The 13,187-nt window shown below is 43.3% G+C and overlaps 1 long non-coding RNA gene across 2 annotated transcripts; it reads left to right on the top strand.

The window, feature by feature from the left end:
- Positions 1–279: 279 nt before the first annotated feature.
- LOC113918262 lies at positions 280–9,092 on the top strand. 2 transcript variants are annotated; one of them, XR_003518499.2, is made up of 3 exons: positions 280–470; positions 2,198–2,290; positions 7,823–9,092. It is a non-coding gene; the product is annotated as an uncharacterized LOC113918262 (long non-coding RNA). The 2 variants fall into 2 exon arrangements; XR_003518500.2 differs by lacking the exon at positions 7,823–9,092 and adding an exon at positions 2,991–3,213.
- The last annotated feature ends 4,095 nt before the right edge of the window (positions 9,093–13,187 follow it).

Below are 13,187 nucleotides of genomic sequence, written 5' to 3'. Positions count from 1 at the left end.
CATAAAAAGAAGAAGGTCAACAATTCATCCTCTGGGTGTGAGGAGAAATTAAGAGGAAGAGGAAACAAAGAGAGGAAAACATTTGGCATCAATGCAGTGGGAGTCTACAGAGATTAGTAAAATAATCACTGAGTGGCCCTGAGGGCCCAATTAAAGCTAGATAGTGTGGATTTGTCATTAAGTCATTAAACCCAGTTTCCAGTAGACCAGAGCAGGAGGAAAGAAAGGACATTTTACTGTAGCTTTCCCAGGGCTGGGGATTGGCCTAAGGGTGGAGAAGTCGGGTGCGAGCAAAGTCATGGCTAAGATAGGGTCCAGGCCGAGGCATGACAAAGGGGAAACTAGAGGGTGGCTGGAGGACTAAGAAGCCAGGAGGGGCAAAGCCTGAATGTCATGAGGCAGATAAAAAGCAGTTTTACCAGGAGCGATGGAATATAGAGGATGACGAACATGTTTTCTGGAAATGCAAGGTATGTGGGCACAAACGGAAGTTGTAGGGAGAGTCACAGCTAACTGTTAGGGGACTTCTGCTGACTGGCTTCTTTGGGGAGCAGGTCCTGAAAGGGCGTTGGGAGGGCAAAAGGCTTATTGAGAAGTTAACACCGGTGAAGAGAGGAGGGTGAGAAGTAGGTTTGGCCGGGGTGGTGGGGATCGGACCACGATGCAGGCTTGTGGCCACGCAGGAAAGAACACGAACGCCCCTCGAAAGCAAGGCAGACTTTGGAGGAGCAAGCAGCTGGTGGTTGTCAGCTAATTGTACTCCTCACAGCTGGACAGCCCAGTCCTTTCTTGAAGGGGAATCTGAGCATATTCCCCTCCCCGCCACAGGTACCTTTGTGCAAATCAGAAAGAGGTGCCTCCACTAGGAGTTTACGGCCCTGTGGGCACATGGCTTGGTGAACATAAGGAGACTCTGATAGTATTTGGAGGGGGCGGGGGAGGGAGACCTGGGTGCCTAGCTGGGTGAGTAGGCAGCCCTTACCCATCTAGGCACCTTGGACAATGAACAAACTGCAGAACTAGAAGCAGTGACCCGGATGGATACACTGCGAGATCAATGGCCGTAGTGGCCGCCTCCCTTCCCTTCTCAACAGAACCTGGGCTATGTCCTCCCTCTCCCCACACAGGGCAAAATGATTACCTCCCAGGTCCTGAAAAATCTAAACCCATCATGGTAATCCCATCCTCTTTGCCAGAGATTGGCTCAGGAATTTGGGTTTAAGCCAATCACTTGGAGCCTTTCCTTGTTACTGGAGTGGGCATATGACCTAAACTGGTCCACTCAGATGTGATTGGAGGAGAATTCCCACTCCCACCCCTCACCTGCCCTGGGACAACAGCAAGGGAGCATGTGGTGCCAGGTGCTCCTAGCAGCCACCCTAAACTCTTGGGGAGAGCCAGGCTTTGGATCAAGTTTACAGAGTGGGGAGATCCTTGATCCTTGGATCCTTGATGGCAGTGTCAAGTTGCTCAACCATGTAGCCGTGAGATGTGATCCACCCTTGACAATTCTTAGTATGTAAGATCGATACCCTTATCAGTTAAACCAGCCTACATGGAGTTTAGATTCTTACAGCCCAAAGTATCCTAACTGACATTAGAGGAGTTTTCTGAGCCGTTAAGCTGGGAGGAGCCCCAGAGGGATGGCAGAAGAAACAGTGGAGGGGCAGCTTTTGGTTAACATCATGGAGTTAGGTGGCTAACTTTCCTTGAAGTTGGTAAATAATAGTGATCTGGGCAAGGGATAGTGTAAAGAGAGGTGGGATATTTTGAGAGGGGTGCTGCTAGGGGTTGGGAAACAATATGCAGTAGTGATTGAAAGCATGGGCTCTGGGCTTAGAAAGCTGAAGTTTATTTTCTGGCTCTATCACTTAGTTGTGTCACTTTGGACAACTTAATCTCTCTGGACCACAATTTCTTTATCTGTAAAAGGATGGTTATAAGGATTGAATGATCCTACTTATCAGGCACCTAGTACATAATAAAACTCAATAGTAATTACTTTAAAAACTTCTATCAGATGAATGGAGACTGTTTTTCAACTAAAATCACACCGTTGAGCAAAAACTCTAAACAATCTCTTTTGTATCCAGGAGGAAGGCTAAAGGATTGGGATAAAAGAACTGGAAATGCTGCTCCTGAGGAGGTGAACACTGGGAGAGAGTGAATTTATGGGATTTTGATTTTGTCTTGTCAGGGGATTGGAAGTTGAGAAACACGGGCTCAGAGCAGCGTGGGATGCAGGAGGAGCTGACCCGTGCCTCTGAGAACAGGAATGAGTAGAACTGAGGTGTGTGGGTGTGACAGCATGGGGCAGGGCGAGGCGGGGCGGGGTGCGGGGGTGGGGGTGGCTGCTGCAGTATGTGGGAATGGGGCAACAGTTGCAGGAAGTGAGCTGGAGGGTCCTGCAAAAGGGAGTCAGTGGTGGGGTGATAAACGAGGAGCCTCGGTGTTGGAAGGTTTCATAGACTGGCCACATCCAGAGTTCTGGAGAGGTCAACACAGCCAGCTAGGGTCTTGGCTCTCACACTGGCGGAGGATACCCGCCCTAATGTTAGTGACCAGCAATAGCCTAAAAAGGGGATGGCATCTCCCATTTCAAGGGAATGTATGTTGCTTTTCTAACTTTGTTCGGGCTGTGGTGGGGTCTGAAGTAGGCCCACTATGGGCATCCACCTCTGCAGTTTGCAGGGCTGTGGGGCCAGCTACCAGGGAAGGGAAGCTCACTCTCCTTTTCGCCTCGAGGGGCCTGTGGTTAACGCACTGCCAGGTCACTAGCAGTTTGTAATCCTGTTTGTGTCCACTGTGGTGAGTTCCCCAGGGAGATGCGGGGAATTCTGGAGACAGCGGTGCTGCAGAACTGTGTGTGTCCAGAGGTCACTGCGTTACTCTGCTGGGGTCAGAGAGGCAGGGAGAAGAGTTGGGGGGACATGGAGTGCCGGCATGAGAGCGTTTGCCAAGATCAAAATGTTCCCCATTGCTGCGAGCAGATGAGATCTTGGAACCTGGAATCACACAGTCCCAGCTCCAGCAGGGCCTCTGGCAACAGCCCCAGTGTCTTCAGCTACAGACACCACCTCTGTGAGTGCCAAGAAAAGCAAACACAGGCCCCAGATCTCCTGTTGCACCAATTGGAACAAAGCCCACAACAGAGGAGCTGAGCTGTGAGGACAGTCTTCCCATAGCTCTTGATTTTCCACCATCCTTTCCCCATCCGAATCGAACAAACAAACAACACACTTGTAATAAAATTTGCAGGTGTGGCCGGTTTATATTCTGGGATTCTCTTTTGATCAAATTCCTACAGGACACTGGGATAAAATGGTAAATAAAGCTGGATAATGCTGTATTTCCCAGACGTTTGAGACTGAATAGGAGGGGAGGAATCCTGGAAAAGCAGAGATTTCATTCCACTCCTAGGAGCTGGTTCTTTGTAGTGGTCCAGGATGGTATCACTCAAATGCCTTCCAGCCAGCCCTTAGGAAACATATTCCATGTTCTCTTCTTAGGAGTGGAGACTGGGAGCGGGGTGGGGGGGGGGCGTGGGTGGGTGTGGGGTGAGGGGTTCTGTAAAGCTTAAAGAGCGAGGCAATAAAGTGGCATCTTAAAATCCTGGCCGTCCAAGATTGGCAATAAGAGCAGAAATCCATCTGGGGGAAAAGCTTGTCTCAGCTTTTGGAGAAGAAAAGTAGACTTAATAATATCAAGAGTTACAACAGGAGTTTGTAAATACCAAGGAGTTTACCAAAGAGAATTGTAAGCCTCTGGGAGCACACAGGTGAGTGAGGAATCTGAGATCTGAGGAGTCTGAATTTCTAGAAAACAAACTGGGGGCCGTTTGTGACTTGAGTCTTCAGATATTCCTAAAACTTTAGTTTTCTGATTAGACAAAGTTTAGTCCTGTTTCCAGTCAATTACCATGTTTCTAGATTGAAATCAATCAACAAACGAACATTGGTCCCATTTAATGTGTAAGGCACTGTGTTTTCTCTGGATTATTCCTAACAGTTTGTTCTCCATTAATGTTTCCATCAGCCTTGGATTCCCTTCTGCCTCCAAGTTTTATAATTAGGGAAAAACCTCAAACATACAAAAAATATAAAGAGAATATCCCAAAGACCATCATACCCATCTCTCTGCTTTAACAGTTATCAACATTTTGTGAATCTCCCTCATTTTTCTCCCTATTTACAAAAGCAGATCCACCCATTATATCCTTTTCACCCTCGTACATAATTTCTGTTTTGTTTCTTCTGTTCAAAAACTGTGTTTTTCTGTTTGTTTGAACAGTTTCATTGTGAAATATACATACAAAAGATGCATTAGGATTGCTTAAAGTAAGACAAACAAACAAAAAAAATAAAACAAACATTCATGTATCTACCTCCCAGCTTAAGAACTAGAACATTAATCCTTTTTTCAAAACCAAAGATGAAATTTAAGTTGCAGTTCCTACCATGATGGTAAACGAGTGTGGATGCTTGGCTCCCTCCCCTGAAATCGGCAGAAACTATAGGAGTGAGGACCTCACTGCTGCTGCTCTCCCTCCCAGAAACACTGGACTCTCAATTCTGCCACGTTCACCGAGAAAAATCAGACCATGCTTCCCTCTGTGCATTATCCCATCGATATGCAAAAATCCCTGCTGGGGCATCTGACTGGTCACTGTGCCCTCGCTGCTAAAGAGCTTAGAAAGGAAATGCGCTCCCCTGCTGATTACTCTGATGGGAGGAGGGGCCCTGCCTCCATTCATTTTATATTTTTCCCAAATACGAAGGAGATTCAGACAATGAGCACGAAAATAATAACAGTCCACGCTACCTGGCACATATGGTCCAGTTCAGGCCAGTCTTCCGAGCTCCAGCTGGTATAGCCAACATCTTACTTCTCAACTCCTCTTGGCTGTTCCTCACGTGTCTCAGACCCAGCATATTCAACTCTGAGCCTATCATCTTCTCCCAAAACCCCCTTCTCCTCCTTTATTCCTTTTCTTAGAGAATGGCATTGCCATTCCCTAGTTAGCCAAACCAGAAACCTGGAGGCCATCCTGGGATTCCCTGATATTTTCCTTTTTCAGTTTTAACATCTTTTGAACGTATCTCCAGCTCACTTCCTTGGTCACCAGCTCTGTGTTCCTGGCTTGAATCAGGCCCTCCTCATCCTGCACCTGAAGGGGCCTGTAGTTTGAGTTCCCCCAGAAGCAGACCCTAAAATAAATATTTGAGTCCAAGTCACTTATTTGGGAGGTGAAGAATGCAGGACAGGGGAGTGGGGAGGTGAGACAGGGAAGAGAAAGGGCCGAGAGGCCTGTTACCAAGCCTGCTGATACTGTGGGTGACTGGAGCCGAATCCCATGGAGCCTCTCCCACACCCCAGAGTCAGGGGCCAGCCCTCCAGTCCCAGATCCAGGGTGTGGCTGGAGCACGAATTCTCGGACACTTCAAGCCTGCCACAGGCAACAAAATGAGCTCCAGCAACAAAAGAACGCTCCCGGGTACCACAGTGCGGGTCGGGGCTGACGGAGGACTGGTGTTGTGTAGAGAAGTCCTGAGGGTGAGGCACTGGCGGCCAGGGACCCAGGCCTCCTAACTTTCTGTGTGTCTTGGACCCCTCCACTAACTCACTTTTCTATTTCTAAGCCATGGTGATTTTTTAAAATATATTTTTATTTTATTTTATTTTTTATTATGTTCAGTTAGCCACTATATAGTACCTCATTAGTTTTTGATGTAGTGTTCAATGATTCATTAGTTAGGTATAAGACCCAGTGCACATCACAACACGTGCCCTCCTTAAGACCCATCCTCCTGTTACCCCCTCCCCCCATCCGGCTGTATTGGCGGGGGAGGGGCAAGATGATGGAGGAGTAGGGGACTCCCTGAATTTAGCTGGATAGCTACCAGACCATTCTGAACACCCATGAAATCAGCCTGAGATGTAGGAATAGATATCTGAATCTCCATGCTGATATTTTTTACGTTGCAATCTGATCATGTCATGGCCCCACCGAAAATGCTCATAAGGCTTTCCAGAGCTTTCTATGTAAGACCCTAATAATTTAGCAAAGTGTATAAGATCTTTCCTTCATCATTTGTGTCTTGCTTACTTCTTCAGCCTCGTCTCTTACTACCTCCTCTCTCTATCTTCTCGCAAATACAGTACTCCCTTCTTATTGAACCATTTGCCGTTCTCAGACTGTGCCACATTCTTTCATTCTGCTGGGTCTGTGCCCATACCAGCCCCTCCTTGGAAGGCTTCTTCGGGCTCCTTTGCGGGGCTCCTCCCAGACCGGAGTGGCTGAGCATGCCCGGCTCTGGGGAGCCAACCCGAGTTTCAGTCAGAGCCGTGAGAGAGGAGCACAGGTTATCTATATACCCATGTATCTCTGTATGTGTTCCTTGTGAGACTCTAACCTAAAGATGTGTCCTTCTGCTAATAAAACAGAAATAGAAATAAGAAATGACTCAATGGGACTATCAAAATCCAGTGCTATCAAACATTTGAATCATACAAATAACTCCCTTAGTTCAAATTCCTCACCACTCACCAAGCAACCTTCTGGTTATAATATGATTTAAATATTAACTGCCTACAGGGAAAGTATAAGCCATGCCAAAATGAGCATTCCTTTATGTGTCATGGTCGTATTTCGCACTTAAATGAGTAAATTACATTACGACTTACATATCAGTCCCCTGCGCGTTTGGTTGTCATGAGGTTGTCTCCTTGAGTCTGATAACTCTGGTGCACTGTGGAGATCACATTTTTAAGTTTGTAGAGCCAAAATCCATACATAGCTTTGACGCCTGCGATGTCACCAGGATAAAACCCTTCTGTGAGGTCACCAGCTGGCTGGTTTTCCTATGGCAACACCCTCTGTTAGCCTTCTTTTTAAGGTGCAATGATTTCTTGTTGATTTATTGATTGTTGTCGATTTATTGATTTCTGAAGCCATGTTTTAAACACCACCTTCTGTATCCAAAGATGTTGCCAGTGACGGCCTGGAAGACATTTTTCGTAATCTGCTTTTCTGAGTGGTTATATGTGGATCTAAGCCATGAACATCTTCTCATTTAATTGCTCCTTAGACCTGTATACTTTTGAGACTGCTGACTGGGCAGTCTTCACTGTTGAAAAGAATTTATCTCTGGGCAATATGCAAACTGGGTGATTCACACAGACTGACTCTGTGGCCTTATTGAACAAATCGGCCTAGACAAGATGATTAAATCCTCCATTTAAGGATAGAAGGGTTCTGATTTTTTTTTTTTTAGAAGTATCATGTAGGTGAGAATATTAATGTGGAAGATTAAGTTTCTATGATTATACGGTTCCATAGGGGTATTAAACTAGTAAACATCAAAATTGAGAAGCACTTTTTAATCCCCCAAAAGAAAATGAGCCGGATAATTATTTTAGGTTAGTACTGTATGGTTCTATTCATTCATTTTGTGCAAACTGAAGGGATGTCTAAATAAAATGTCACCCACCCACAGTTTAATTAATTGATTAATTAGTTTTCAGCTATATTATTAGCTCTAATAATCTACCCTGAGAAGTTTTGTGCTCTTAAACACATTAAGAAGTCCACACTAAGCTCAGTTTAGGAAGCAATTCTAGATAGATTATCTCTTCTCCCGATTAGATGTGGAACAGAAAACATATTGATGCAAACACTTGATTTGCAACAGTTTGCTTCCTTACCAAACAAAAAGTTGATCAGGAATTTGACCCACACAGTGTAGCCACCTTTCAGAAGAGATATCATTGAGCAGTAAAACCGTCCCACTCATGCTCCTCTTTGTGCTCTCTTTTACCTCAGCCTGGATGCAGATTATGTCCTAAAAAAGGACAGTGGAATTCCATGATGTGGCTGAAGCTTGGGTATCTGAATTATCCTGTGGAGGAGAGCTAAAGCACCGGCCTGAGTTCCCCACCAAGACAGGAGCAAGAACAAACATTCTATTGTTGGAGCCCTTCCACACACTCTGGTCTACCTGTCATGTTAATCAGTCTACCCTAACTGATAGATTATGAGAAATACAGTGTGTGAAGTTAGTGAAATCAGGGGGACATGTAAAGTCATCAGAACCCTGTGACAAAACAGAGAGACAGGAGAAGGGGAACTTCAGAATGCTTACAAAAACAAGAGCTTGACCAAAGAGAGTCGAGGTTTCAGAAATGCAAACTATACATGCATCATTACTGGTTATGTTGGTAATTGGTGCCCCGCTGATATTATTATAATGAGAACAATCCCAGAAAATGAAGTAAACAGGTATCAGAGGTCTAGCGTGCACTTGTTTTAGCTAGCTTTACTTGGAGAAAAAGTCTCGGGTGGAGTCTTGGTGGGGAGGGATTTGTGCTGAGACAGAACATGGGATAAAACAGGAAAGAAGTTGAAGGATGTATAAAAAGGTTAAATTGAGCGTGTCTGAGATCTTCTTAGGAGTACTGAGGGCATGTTTTGCAACAGATTTTATTTGTTCAAAGTCAGTGAAGATAATAAACCATACAGTGCCATGTCCACCTGGTCATCATGATTGACGTTGCTGCCAGGAATGAACCTTGGGCTAGAAAATGGTGATATGTGTAATTTGGCTCAGGATTGTGGCGTTTGTGGCAGCTACGGCTTAGACAGTAATCTGTGCGAACAGGAGATCGGGCCCATCGAGGGGTGGTAGAAGTAGAACAGGGAGTCAACAGTATGTTTAACTGTAAACAATTTAGCCACCCTCCTATTCAAGGGCATTTGTGTTCTCACTCTTTTGTTAGTACAAACCATACTGCAGTGAACAACCCTGAACATTAATATATGTCTCTGCATGGGACGTGTTTATGAAGAATGCAAATTCTTAGACATAAATTGTGTTTGGCTATTTTTTATCTAGTCACTTTTTGCTATTATTTTTCTTAACCTCTCAATATTTTAATAGTTTAATATTTTTCATGGTTAAAAAAATAAAATATGGATTAGGATCCTATGGCAGCTGGTAACAGAAAATCTACCTCATAGTTATTAAAAGAAGAAAAAAGGAGATGTTATTATCTTATATAAAAGTCTCCTAGTGGGGTGCCTGGATGGCTCAGTCGTTAAGCAGCTGCCTTCTGCTCAGGTCATGATCCCAGGGTCCTGGGATCGAGCCCCACATCAGGCTCCATGCTCCGCGGGAAGCCTGCTTCTCTCCCTCTCCCACTCCCCCTGCTTGTGTTCCCTCTCTCACTGTGTCTTTCTCTGTCAAATAAATAAAATCTTAAAAAAAAAGTCTCCTAGTATGATGACTTCAGAATTGATTTATCCAGGGGCTTAACATCATTGAGGATTTGGGGTTCTTTCCAACTGTCCACTATGCCCCTCTCAGTATGATAACTGTCTTCAGGCTAGCTCACCTCCTGGTGGCAAGGTGTTTATAAGAAACAATAGATGGTCTCTCTTGTGCCTCTTTTTTAAGAGTGAGGAAATTCTTTCCAGTTGCTTCCCAACAAACTTCCCCTAAAATCATATAAACATATGCCTGGATCAGTCATTGAGGGAATGGGATCATCATTCTTAGACCAATCGGGATTCACCCCCTGGGACTGAGGCAGGCCTAACCTTTCCCAATGCAGAAGGCCTGGGAAGGAAAACATACCTGTAAGTAACCAAGGTTCTATAAAAAAAGAGAAGAGGGAGGAGGAATGGTTGTTGGTTAGATATCTAACAATGTCTATTATAGATTGTTTGTGTTATGTCTTCTTTCAGAATAATCTGTGTTGTTAACATGCCTAAAAAATTTGAGAACAAAAGGGCACCTGGGTGGCTCAGTCTGTTAAGCGTCTGCCTTCAGCTCAGGTCATGATCCCAGGGTCCTGGGATGCAGCCTGCCTCTCCCTCTCCCTCTGCCTGTCCTGTCTGTTTCTGTTCTCTCTCTTAGATAAATAAATAAATAATAAATAAACAAACAAATAAATAAATAAATCTTTTAAAAAATTTGATACCATATGTTGACAGATGGTAGTTACACTTAGGTGGTGAGTGTTGGGTAATGTATAGAATTGTTGAATCACTATGTTGTATACTTTAAACTAATGTAACATTGTATGTCAACTATACTTCAATAAAACCCCAACCCCCAAAATCGAATTTCGTATCCATTTTGAGTAATATTTTTATCAGTATGTCATCATGGTATTATTGAATTGCTGACAACCACATATACCTTCAGAGATGTATTCAAAATAAAGTTCCTTCCAGTTTAGGGGAGTAACACAACTAATGTAATTTAAAAAGATATTTAAAAAATTGTTTTCATTCTTTGGAAACCAAATCACTAAATCTCTGTTATTATAGTCCTAGAAAAAATAAAGAGCAAATTTGTGTATGAGAAATCTTGTTTCAAGTTTGTAAATCTTTATGTTGATTTAAAATAGAAACACCATCTTATTCTGCTTATATGCTAACTCCTATTGTATTGGCCAACTCATATTTAAAACACTAATTTGACCTCGAAGATTTATTCATACGCATTTGGAGTAGACAAATGCTGCACATTAATTAAACTTGACTTAGGGACAGCTTATTGGCTTTATGTAGGTTCGAAAATTTAGATGTTGTTTTTCATTAGAGCTGCAGGTTCCAATCACAATTCATCTCAAACTGTTGCAATTTAACCCCTGTTTTGGTGTTTTAAAGACATTGATTATCTGAGGGAAGAAGGAAAGGAGACATTAAAGAAATAAAAGTGTAATAGAGACAGCTTTGGTAGGATGTTTTTGGAAAATTTTCAAAATCAGAGGCCTTTGCATATTATGATCAATACATTTTTATTTTTTTAATTAAAAAATTTTTAAAGATTTTATTTATTTGTTTGAGAGAGAGAGAGAGAGAGAAAGCATGGGCAGGGGGGAGGGGCAGAAGGAGAGGGAGAAGCAGACTCCCCACTGAGCAGGGAGCCCAATGTAGGACTCGATCCCAGGACCCTGGGATTATGACCTGAGCTGAAGGCAGACGCTTAACTGACTGAGTCACCCAGGCATCCCCCCTTTTTTTATAAAGATTTTATTTATTTATTTGAGAGAGAGAGAGAGAGAGAGAGAGAGAGAAAGAGAAAGCATGAGCAGGGGGGAGGGGCAGAGGGAGAGGGAGAAACTCAATACATTTTTAAATGTAAACAAAGATAGGCATAAAGATTTCCAATATCATCATCTCCAATGTAGTGGTCTGTTCTAAATGTTAAATCTAAATGTTTTCCTGCTTCCTGCTGTCTCCTTTCCCTTGGTTTGCCAGGGAGTGTAATTGTTTATTATTATATTATAAACATAAACAAATAATATTATATTATAAGTACATATTATAAGTAAATAATAAAATTATTATTATTATTATTATTATTATTATTAGCGCCTTCAACCTCTTCAGTCCCCCTCCCATCCCCAACCTGGTTCTCTGTGTATAGTTACCAGCTTGCCTAGTGTCAACATCATACCCAGATACCCAAGCCTCAGTTCCAGTGTCATTTCAGATTCTTTCCTGTCCTTCACCAAAATCATCCAATGGTTCCCCCATGTCTCGTGCATTACACCTTCTACATACCACTAAAATAATTTGGTCTCTGTAAAGACATTCATTACTTTGGCCTGCTTTATTTAGTCCCAGTTTTCCTTTGGAGAAGCTTCCTTCTCACTCTTAGTTCAAGTGGTTTGGGTGGGGCTCCAGAGGTGGGCATGGAACCCAGGCTTGCCCAGTTGGCAAATCCCATTTGCCTGTCCACACTGATAGGTCAGAGTGATGGGCACACAGCCCAGTTCTTCCAGTGAAATGCATCCTCAGAACTTTATTGGCACTTCTGGGGCTTTTATAGGATGAGATATAAGCTTGGAGCTGCTTATTGACTACTGTAGAGTCAAAGAGAAGAAAGAGAAAGATAACAAGTTTTGGTGACATCATTTGAGCTGTTGGACTAGCCATGCCTGAAAATTTGCCTCAGTACTTATTGGTCCAAACTGCATTTCTGCCAGTTCTGAAAATGTTCTGGTGGACCATCATTTTTCCATGCTCCCTTAACCCCCCTAATCACTCTCCTAAAGCAGTCTGTCCTTTTGTCTACTCTGACAATTTCATTCTTTCTTTGAAACGTAGTGCGAGTGTTACTTCCACGTGAGGCCCTCCACAACATCTCCCTCTAATAGGAGCGTAGACAGTTCTGTGTTCTGCAAAAATTTATGATGTGCAAAGCATACAATGGTGTAATTGTCAATGTGATTGTTAGTCTACGTAATTGTTAGCCTTTCGTTAGACACTACTTTTTGCCAATCAATCTCCATTCTCCCGTTTTTCTTACGGTAGAATCCCTATTTTGTTTGGAGTGGCAATATGCCTACCTTAGATACTTGTCTTTCCAGAATCGTTTGCGGTCGAGGTAGCCTTGCTGCACAATTTTCACCAGGAGACATAAAGCAATGTCTACAAGAGATTTCTGGGACAGATTTTGTTTTCCTGATTCAGGCAGTGTTCTTTTCCTCCTCTAGTCTTTCCCTTCCTTCTCAGAGGTAGAGCCGCTACCTGGCAGCCTGGAGTGACAAGCCATTTGTTAGTGATAGTGGAGCAGAAAGATATTTGGAGCTACAGCCTGGATGACTCTGAACTGTCCATCTCCGGCTCTAACTTCAGGTGGAATATACCCTATTTAGTTAAGCCACTGTAACTGGATTTTTATACTTGGATATTGTATTTGGATTGCTTCCTAACTAACAGTTCTGCTTAAGTCTATGATCTTCCTAAAAATAGAGAATAGTCTTTTACTTCTGAACCCTGACTATGTCTAAGTTGGTATGTAGTAAGGCTTCGCTCTAATGCTAAAAATGGGATTCAAACCTCAGATCCATTTCAGTCCTGAGATCTCTTGATTTTATTCCTTAAACCACGTACAGTGCCAACTCTCACGCCAGCTTCTACCTCCTTCTCCAGCCATTTTTTTTTGCCTGTTATTTTCTTATTTTTTAAATTTTTTATTGTTATGTTAATCACCATACATTACATCATTAGTTTTTGATATAGTGTTCTGTGATTCATTGTTTGTGCATAACACCCAGTGCTCCATGCAGAACATGCCCTCTTGAATACCCATCACCAGGCTATTGGGGGTGGGAGGGAAGGGGTGGCTGGGTGATAGACACTGGGGAGGGTATGTGCTATGGTGAGCGCTGTG

The sequence above is a fragment of the Zalophus californianus genome, chromosome 1 (genome assembly GCF_009762305.2).
Source record: "Zalophus californianus isolate mZalCal1 chromosome 1, mZalCal1.pri.v2, whole genome shotgun sequence".
Taxonomy (NCBI): domain Eukaryota; kingdom Metazoa; phylum Chordata; class Mammalia; order Carnivora; family Otariidae; genus Zalophus; species Zalophus californianus.
This window is presented reverse-complemented; position numbering and strand designations above follow the sequence as displayed.